We start from the raw sequence: 10,326 nt of genomic DNA, 5'->3' as shown, positions 1-10,326 counted from the left end.
AATGCTGAGAGCGGCACCTGGCTTGTAAAAGGATATTTTAATTGGGAGAGGTGACACATTTAATAATATGTCAAGGTTACCATTTAAAAATGTCACTCCCCAAAAGAAAAATGATATTTAAGCTTGTCCTCTGGTGTAAAAAATCATCTCCAGAGTGTGAAGATTTGCTCCATTTCCAAGATCAGAAAGGCAGTACTGAAAAAGAATCCTGAGATTTCCAAAGACAGACAAAACTTGTGACTTCAGCTGCATCCCTGAGAATTAATTCCCTGTGTAATTTTGTATCTGGGACAACCATGACAGAGGATTTTGCAAAACTTTAGCAAAACCAAAACTCAACACCTCAGCAGATGTCTTTGTGGCCTGAATTTCCTGTGTCTAGAGCACCTTCCTGCCTTGTGTGTCTTTGTAGAATAGTCCAGCTTGGGTAGAAAATAGTCCCATCCAGAGTATGGTTTAGAAATAGGGGCTGTATCTTTCTTCCAGGTCTGCATGTTATTTATCATTCTTTGAAACAACAATGTGTCTGAAAATAAGGCATATATTTAAAAATTATGAAATAAGGTATTTATTAGACATTTATTTTTGTAAATCTCAAAAAAAGATAAATATTTTTTTAAGCAAAGCTCTTCTTTTAGACTTATACTGCAGTCCTCCAAGAATAGATACACCTTTGCAGTTACTTAAACAATAGCTTACAAGGAGTTGTATAAGTTGTGCTGGCTACATAGATGTATACAAGCTTTAAATTGTTTTCAAGTTGTTACTTCTGTGTGTAAGAAAGAAAATAATGGGGCTTCCCTGGTGGAGCAGTGCCTAAGAATCCACCTACCAATGCAGGGGACACAGGTTCAAGCCCTGGTCCAGGAAGATCCCACATGCCTCGGAGCAACTAAGCCTGTGCACCACAACTACTGAGCCTGTGCTCTAGAGCCTGTGGGCCACAACTACTGAGCCCACGTGCCACAACTACTGAAGCCCACACGCCTACAGCCTGTGCTCTGTAACAAGAGAAGCCACTGCAATGAGAAGCCCGCGCACCACAACGAAGAGTAGCCCCCGCTCGCTGCAACTAGAGAAAAGCCCTCGTGCACTAATGAAGACCCAATGCAGCCAAATATAAATAAATAAATAATTTTTTTTTTAAAAAGGAAGAAAGTAATGAGTTATATGACTGAGTGACATTTCACAATGAAAAGAAATGATACTAAATCTACATTTCAGCGTCACTTGCTCTAGGTCACTATGATTTTAAATGCTGTCATTATGGAAGAATTGTGGCTCTTTTGAACCTCATATAAATGGAATCACATAGTTTGTCCTCTTTTCTGTTTGGATTTCTTTCACATAATATTTTGTCTGTGAGATTCATCCATGTTTTTGCATCTATCAGTAGTTTATTATTTTCATTGTGAGTTATATCCCGTTATATGAATCACATTATATATATCACATTATTACATTGTATGAATGTATCATATGTATTTTTCCTTTCACTTGTGGTTGGACATTTGTGTTGTTCCCAGGTTTTGGTCTTTATGTACAAAACTGCCAAGAACATTCCTGTCCGACATTTGGTGCACATGTATAGACATTTCTGTCGTGTATTCAGCTAAATAAGCTTCCCAGACTCAATTCCAATGTGTGTATGTGGATGCTTTCCCACACCAACAAGCAATTCTTGTACTCTAGCAAGGTGTCCAAGAATTCAACTCAATTCTGATACTACCTACCCAGAAATAGAATGAGATTCCACAGGTAAAGGGCTCAGTCCCACAAGACCACCCTCCACTTCAGACACCAGCACAAGCCCAAGTTTGTTACCTGTACTTCTGGCAGACAGTCTAAAAACTGGAGGACTCAACAACCCTCTCCACCTCAGACTGCCAGTCCAGGTTGTCACCTGCACTTCTGACCAACTGGCTCTAAATCAGAGGTTCCCATGACCCCCTCCTTGGGCTCAATTAATTTGCTAGAACAGCTCACAGAACTAAGAGAAACATTTTACTTACTGGATTACTGGTTTATAGTCTAAAAACTAAATAATAATAATAATCTAAAAATAATAAAATAATAATCTAAAAAACTAAACTTATTATTATATATAATAATCTAAAATACTAAACTTATAAAAATATAAGTTTTTTATAAAATAATAAAATAATAATTTTATAAAATAATAATCTAAAATTATAAAATAATAATTATAAAATAATAATCTAAAATAATAATCTAAATAATAATCTAAAATAATAATCTAAAAAACTAAACTTATAAAAACAGAGAGTAGAATTGTAGTTACCAGGGTCTGGGGGGTAGGGGAGGAAATTGAGGAGATGTTGGTTAAGGGCACAAACTTGCAACTAGTAGATACATAAGTCTTGGGGATCAAATGCACAACATAGTGACTATAGTCAACAATACTGTATTATAAACTTCAAAGTTGCTAAGAGACTAGATCTTAATTGTTCTCAACTAAAAAATAAATGATAATTACGTGACATGATAAAGGTGTTCGATAACACAACTGTAGTAATCATATTGCGATATATAAATATACCTCAAACTTACACAATGTTATATGTAAATTATACCTCAATAAAAATGTATCATAAATTAAATATTTTCATTTTTCTTCATAGATCTTAGATAAAAATAGATGTCATTTCACAAATTCCCTAAAACCATTCTTTACTATTACAGTGTAATAAACTTGAAGAAAAGAAACCGGAATCGCATTTTTAAAAAGTCACAGGTCAGTGTTAAGAAAGTATTGTAACTGCCAAGCTTTATCTCAGACAGAGCTTTTTCTACCTTTTCTGTTTGTTCTGTTCTAATCACAGAATGTACAGAGCACCATGTCCATCACAAATAGAGACGCATGTAACAACACTGACTAAATCAATTATGTCTCAAAGGTAATAACTATTAGAACATTGCAAAGGTTAGCAGTTTAGGATAAGATTTCATTAACCATGATCAGTGGCATTTTATTTGACATACATAGATGTTTTAAAATTTTGTGTGAGCATTGAGTCATAAATGCAGATGTATAACTCATAATGTATATGCATATGAATATGTAGTGCAGAGAATTATTTCAAGACCATGCTACTATAAATGAGCATTCATCTAAACAGTTCTTAATAATTCATTGAGCCTCACAAGTCATCTGAGACACACAGATGACAAAAACTATGCATATTTCTGAAAACAAGAGGCAAGAGTCTGTAGGTGAGAAAAATTTGGTACCCCAAAATATATCTCTTTGGCACATTAATTATTTTAAGCTGGTTGTTTTTTAAGAAGCAACAGATAAGGAAAAAACTCAGAAAACCAAATAGGAGTTACTTTTTTGTAAGAAACATGAACATTTATAAGGGAAACCTCCATTAGTAAGTTATGTCTGCCTTACTGTACCAGGAAGAAGAGGATGACTCTAATCTCTAGAATTTCTTATCAGTGGAGAAGATGATGACTTAAATCTGCATAAAGATTGTTTACCGTTCTTTTCCTGGTAACCTCTCCTGACTCTCGCCTCCCTCAACATCATCTTTTGTCTTTAGCTGAAGATGATATTTAAGGTGAGGGCTTCAGCCATTTTGGTGAGTTACTTATTTCTTCTGGGTCTCTCCCGTTTAGACATGTTATTAAACTTTTGTTTGATTTTCCCACATTAATCTGTCTCATGTCAATTTAATTATTAGAATAGCCAGAAGAACCTCGAAGGGCAGAGGAAAATGTCTTTCTCCTCGACAAGTCCCAGGGAGACTCAGGTCCTAAAGGAAGGAAGAACTCCAACTCTGGCATGAAGAATGAGTCAGGTGATGGTGTCTAAATCCTAATAGCAATTAACCACACTGGGGGTTTGATTGAAAATGCAGCCAGTACCATTCCACCAGGAGGTCTGAATCTTCCTGGGCCACTAACCATATTAACACTTGACCACAAGTGCTTAGGTTGTATCACCATTACCGGCTACACATATGAAAGTAAGTGCAGCTGAAATGTGCTTTTGTCTTAAAATCAGGTAAGTTTGACTTTAACTGAAACAATTGAATATAGTGTCTGTCATGATAAGTTCTGGAGTTGGACTTAAGTATGAGTCCTGGGTGAGTTGCTTAATGACCATCTGAGCCTCCATTTCCCTCACTGTAACATGGAAGCTGGGAAACCACTGTCTCCGACTTAGAGTTGTGGAGACAGTGTACATTAAGTAACACTGCAAACTAAACATTAGCAGAGTAATAATACAAAACAATTTTTGTTAGCATCTTGGAAATTATGAAAATGCCTGTCTCCCAGGAGAAAGTGCAGAAAAAAATAAAGTGGCATGATAAGAAGTCCTTTAGATGGCCCATTGTTGGATGGTTGTTCATACTCAATAGATTTGTGACGGTTCCTTATACATATCTGTCCACTTTTGTGTATTTACAAAATTCTCCAAAATAAAAAGTTTTTAAAAGTCCTTTAAAAGTAAAGTACTACATAACGTAAGAGGAAACCACTGTACTGCTGTGGTTCTCAGAGTGGTCCCTGGGACCAGCAGCATCAACAGCTATGTGGAATCTTGTTTCCAATGCATATTCTTGGGTCCCACCTCAGGTAAATTGCATCAGACACTCTGAGGGTGGGAGCCGGCTGTCTGTGTTTTAACATGCCCTTCAGGTGATTCTGATATACCACTAAAATGTGAAAATCATTAATATAATGAAAATAGGATTAGCCTGTGTTGGAGGTTGTCCCTAATGGAGGCTAGACTTGGGCAATCAGAGGCTCCTTACACCCCACCCCCACTCCGAGGAACTACTTCAAGGATGCAGCCTCAGATCATAATGTTATTGAAACCATCTGGCCATATACATGACTGAACCTCATGAAAGCCTCTATATAAACTTTTCTTTTTTTAACATCTTTATTGGAGTATAATTGCTTTACAATGTTCTGTGAGTTTCTGCTGTATAACAAAGTGAATCAGCTGTACATATCCATATATCCCCATATCCCCTCCCTCTTGCATCTCCCTCCCATCCTCCCTATCCCACCCCTCTAGGTGGTCACAAAGCACCGAGCTGATCTCCCTGTGCTATGTGGCTGCTTCCCACTAGCTAGCTATTTTACGTTTGGTAGTGTATATATGTCCTTTCTCTTCTTTGTTCACACAGCTCCTGGGCTTCAGCTTTGGATTTGGCCCCACCTCTGCGTGTAGGTTACCCTCTGACATCTGTTCTTTGCCCAGACAGGAGGGGGTTAAGGGAGCGGCTGATTAGGGGGCTCTGGCTCACTCATGTCAGGGGGAGGGAGGGGTACAGTAGTTATAATTGGAATGCGGGACAAGCCTGTGGCAGCAGAGGCCGGTGTGACTGCAACAGCCTGAGGCACGCCGTGTGTTCTCTTTCTCTCACCGGCCAGATTCCTGGAGTCTTCCTCTCAAACGTTCAGAAGTGCTCTATATAAACCCTTAAGATTCTGGCAGGCGGGTGAGGAGATCATCTTGCGGCCGCCGGAGAGAAACTTCACATGTAAGTTCCCTTGCTTTTTGTTTTTAAACCTGCCACCTACCAATCTGTAGTGGTCTTCTTCTTTCTCTGGTTTTTCCTTGCTCTCCCTGTACTGGGGCCAGTTTCACATTTTACTCAGGGAACGCCCAAGGTTTGAAACCAACAGTCCGGGAGTTAAGAGGTCGGAATTTGAGTCTAGGATCAACTGGTTTTATAACCGTGGACAAGCCACTTACCTTGAGCATCAGTTTCCTTACCTCTTAATGAAATCTGAGTTTTATGGCCTCCTGAACCCTTCCTAGTTTGGCCTTTGAAGATGAGTCTGGTATACACAGCTTAAGTGAGAAAATGTGGTTTCTGATCTCTGAACTTGGAAAATTATGAGCCTTGGTTAACTATGCAAACTGCTAATAATTAAACAATTGTCTTTAATTAATGGATTCTCTGTGTATAGCTGGGAGAGTTCATTTTCATCTCCAAATACAGTTTGAAAGTGTAAATATTGTTTCACAAATAGAAAGTATTTCATGTTTTTCATTACAATAGTCATTGGTGTTTAGATGTTATTAAGTATAGATGACGGGGTAATTTACTTGTGTTTTTATAGCTTTGCGTTCTATTTGCAGAGGAGGGTTTTAGACTTTCAAAACACATTTAAGAAACTGTGACAAAGCGGGAGAGAGGCATGTGTAAGGTCGGATCTTAACAAACGGCACCGCGAAACAGAGGAAAGCTTCAAGTGAGCTTTATTAGGGAGCGCTCCCGGGCGAGGTTCACTGGTCCGAGAGAAAGGGGCCAGAGAAGTCGCACCCGGGCGAGGGTTGGGCAAGATTTTATAGGGGAAGAAGGGAAAGGGGTGTGGTGAATCTGGGAAGGCGCAGGGTATTCCTTATTTGGTGGTCTTTTCGGGTATCCTGGGGGACCATTAGTCCCGCCCCTCGAAAGGCTGGAAGGCTGGGCTGGGTTCAAAGTCCCCAGGTCAGTTCCTGGAACTGGGTGGTCCGGAGAATTTCGGTCTGATGCAACCTGTGAATCTGATTGTGTTCCCCTGCCTCGGGCCAGTTGGCCTTACAGCATGGATATATATACACTACCAAACGTAAGGTAGATAGCTAGTGGGAAGCAGCAGCATAGCACAGGGAGATCAGCTCGATGCTTTGTGACCACCTGGAGGGGTGGTATAGGGAGGGTGGGAGGGAGGGAGACGCAAGAGGGAAGAGATATGGGAACATATGTATATGTATAGCTGATTCACTTTGTTATACAGCAGAAACTAACACACCATTGTAAAGCAATTATACTCCAATAAAGATGTAGAAAAAAAAAGAAAGAAACTAACAGTATGCTCTTAATTATAACTATAGATAAGAGTTTGTTGTGAATCTACAAAGTGTTGTTAAAGGACTTTTTAGCACCAAACGTCAGGTATTTGCCCAATTCAATCACCCTCCTTTGGTTCACAAAAAAGATGTTAAAATTTACAAGAGTCATGACACTTTGGCCACTCCGAGTTATCTTTAGGGAGGGCAGAGATTACATAAACTGGGGGGGGTCAAGGGTTAAGAATAATTTCTATGAAGCGCCACAATTAATTGCCAGGATACTTTTGAGGCTAAGCATTTAAAAACAGCAAAGTAATGAGGAAAAATAAAAAAAGCATACTGGACTTGAAAGTATGTTGCTGAGTGCCACATTGGGAAGCAGGAGAAGCCAGAAGCTCATTTTCTCAGATGTGATTCAGCTGAAAGGAAGAAGGCCCGCTCTTCCTTTGTTATCACATCCTGCAGCTCCATGGAAGATAGTAACATTTCTGGAGTCCTTGAGCCACCAGGGCACCTCTTAGTGTTACTGCTCACCCCTTTCAGTCAATATTAAACAAAAATTTAATGGGAGAACAGAGAATACAGTATCCAGGCCTGAGAAAAAGATCAAACATCCTCCTTAAAAATCCACGGGAAGCACCTTGCATCCCATAGTGGTCTATTATTTACAGATTTAAAGTGTCTTGTAGATAAAGGAGATACTTAACTTAAAAAAACCAAAAAATCAGTATTTAATCCCTGCAGATACTGACAGCAATAGGCTGGAATTAAGCTGCACAACGGGCAGATGTAAGGCTTGCAATGCTGCCACTAGGGAGATTTATAACAAAGGCACAGATGAGTATTGATGTGCCGTAAAGCAAGTTCAATCCTCGTGGATGCACGGACTAGCAAAGAAGAAGCAAGTCTAGGTGTTTGAACTGGTCAGGGTCTCTAGTTGGGTATTATTTAGAGAGTAAATTAAAAGAGAAGAACAGTGAAGTGGGGACTGAATCCGATGCTTACTTTATTCCCATTCATGCTGAGCATATAGTGATATGAACAGGAGGGTCACAAAAGAAACAGCTAATCCTGACACATAGCTGACACATGCCTATTTCATTTGATCCTTACAAATTGGAAAGGGTTTACGTAATGTAGTCATCCTGTACTTCTGCCTGGTGACCCTTAGCAGGAGACTTCTGGTTCCAGCCAAGTTGGAGAAGCCCCCTTTCTTCTAGGTCTTCAGTCTTAAAATGAAAAGTCCTAAACCTGACACAGTAGAAAACCATAGGAAGACTTTGAAAGGCAGAAAGCTGGTGAGATGACTAGGAACGTTGGGACTTGAGGAACAACATGGCAGTGATTTCTCTGGTGTATTAATTTATCCGGGCTGCCCTAACAAAGGACCAGACTGGGTGGCTTAAACAACAAATTTATTTTCTCAGAATTTTGGAGGCTAGCAGTGCAAGATCAAGGTGCCAGCAAGGCTGTTTCTTTTTATTACTAATTTTACTGTGGTTAGAACACTTAACATTTAACGTAAGAACTTAAGAACGCAACAAATTCTTAAGTGCAAAATACAGTATCATAATCCATAGGCACAATATTGTTCAGCAGATCTCTACAAATTATCCATCTTGCATAACTGAAATTTTATGACTGTTGATTATCAACACTCCATTTACCCTCCACTCACCCCTGAAAACCACAATTCTATGGTTTACTTCTATGGGTTTGGCTGTTTTCCATATCTCATATAAGTGGAATTGTGCAGTATTTGCCCTTCTGTGACTGGCTCATTTCACTTAGCAAAATTGCCCTCCCGGTTCATTCATGTTGTCATGTATTGCAGAATTTCCTTCTTTGTAAAGGCTGAATGATAGTCTGTTGTATGTGTATGCCACATTTTCTTTATTCATTAATCTATCTATGGACATTTAGGTTGTTTTCACATTTTGGCTATTATAAATAAGCTAGAATAAACATGGGAGTGCTAATACGTCTTCAAGACCCTGATTTCAATTTATTATGGATAAATACCCAGAAGTGGGATGGCTGGATAATATGATTTTTCTAATTTGAACTTTTTGAGGAACCTCAAAAAGTTGTTTGAGGTTTTTGAAAACAAAAAATAGTTTTCAAAAGTCACTGCACCATTTTGTATTCCCATCATCAGTGTAAAAGGGTTCCAGTTGATTCACAACCTCATCAACATTTGTTGTATTTTGTTCTTTTGATAATAGCCATCCTAAGAGGTGTGGGGTGATGTTGCATTGTGGTTTTGATTTGCATTTCCCTGATTAGCAAGGTCAAGGATCTTTTCATATATGTTTTGGGCACTTGTATGTTTCTTTGGCGAAATGTCTATTCAGGTTCTTAGCCCATTTTAAAATCACATTAATGGGTTTATTTGCTACTGAGTTACAGGAGTCCTTTATGTTTTTTTGGAAATTAACCCTTTATCAGATACATGGTTTACAAATTTTTTTCCTATTCCTTAAGTTGGCTTTTCATTCTGTTGATTGCTTCGTTTGTTATACAAAAGCTTTTCAGTTTGATGTAGTCTGTCTTGTCTATTTCTGCTTTTGCTGCCTGTGCTTTTACTGTTACAGCTATGAAATCATTAGATCTATGTCAGGAATCTTTTCCCCTATGTTTTCCTCTAAGTGTTCTATAGTTTCACATATTACATTTAAATCTTTAATCTATTTTGAGTTGACTTTTGCATATGGTGTTAAGTGAAGGTTTCAATTTTATTCATTTGCATGTAGATAACCAATTTTACCATCACTATTGGTTGAAGAGACTAGTCTTTCCCTGCTGTGTATTTTTGGCATACTTGTCAAAGATCAGTTGAGCATATGTGCATGGATTTATTTCTGGGCTCTCTATTCTGTTCCATTGATTTATATGTCTTTATGCCAATAGCATATTGGTGTGATTACTAGAGCATTATAACATATACAAATCAGGAATGTAATGCCTCCAGCTTGAGTCATAGTTTTCAAGATTTGTTTTGGCTATTTGAGGTCTTTGTGGTTCCATATGAGTTTTAGAATATTTTTTCTACTTCTGGGGAAAAAGTGCCATTGCGATATTGATAGGAATTGCATTGAATCTATAAATCACATTGGGTAGTACGGATATTTTAACAAGAGTAAGTCTTTAAATCCATGAACACAGGATATCTTCGTTTGTGTCATTTTTAATTTCTTTCATCAGTGTTTTTTAGTTTTCAGTGTACAAGTCCTTCACTTCCTTAATTTTATTACTAAGTATTTTATTTTGATACTGTTATAAATTAGATTGTTTTCCTAATTGCCTTTTCAGATAGTTTATTAGTGTATTGAAACACAATTGCCTTTGGTGTGTTGATTTTGTATTCCAAAACTTTTCTGAATTTATTTTTCAGTTCTAACAATCTTTTCTACAATCTTTGGGGTTTCTTTATTATATCATCTGCAAACAGGGACAATTTTACTTCTTTGTTTGTAATTTGGATGCCATTTATTTCCCCTCCT

This window comes from Delphinus delphis, chromosome X (assembly GCF_949987515.2).
Source record: "Delphinus delphis chromosome X, mDelDel1.2, whole genome shotgun sequence".
NCBI lineage: Eukaryota > Metazoa > Chordata > Mammalia > Artiodactyla > Delphinidae > Delphinus > Delphinus delphis.
Note: the sequence above shows the minus strand (reverse complement) of the source record.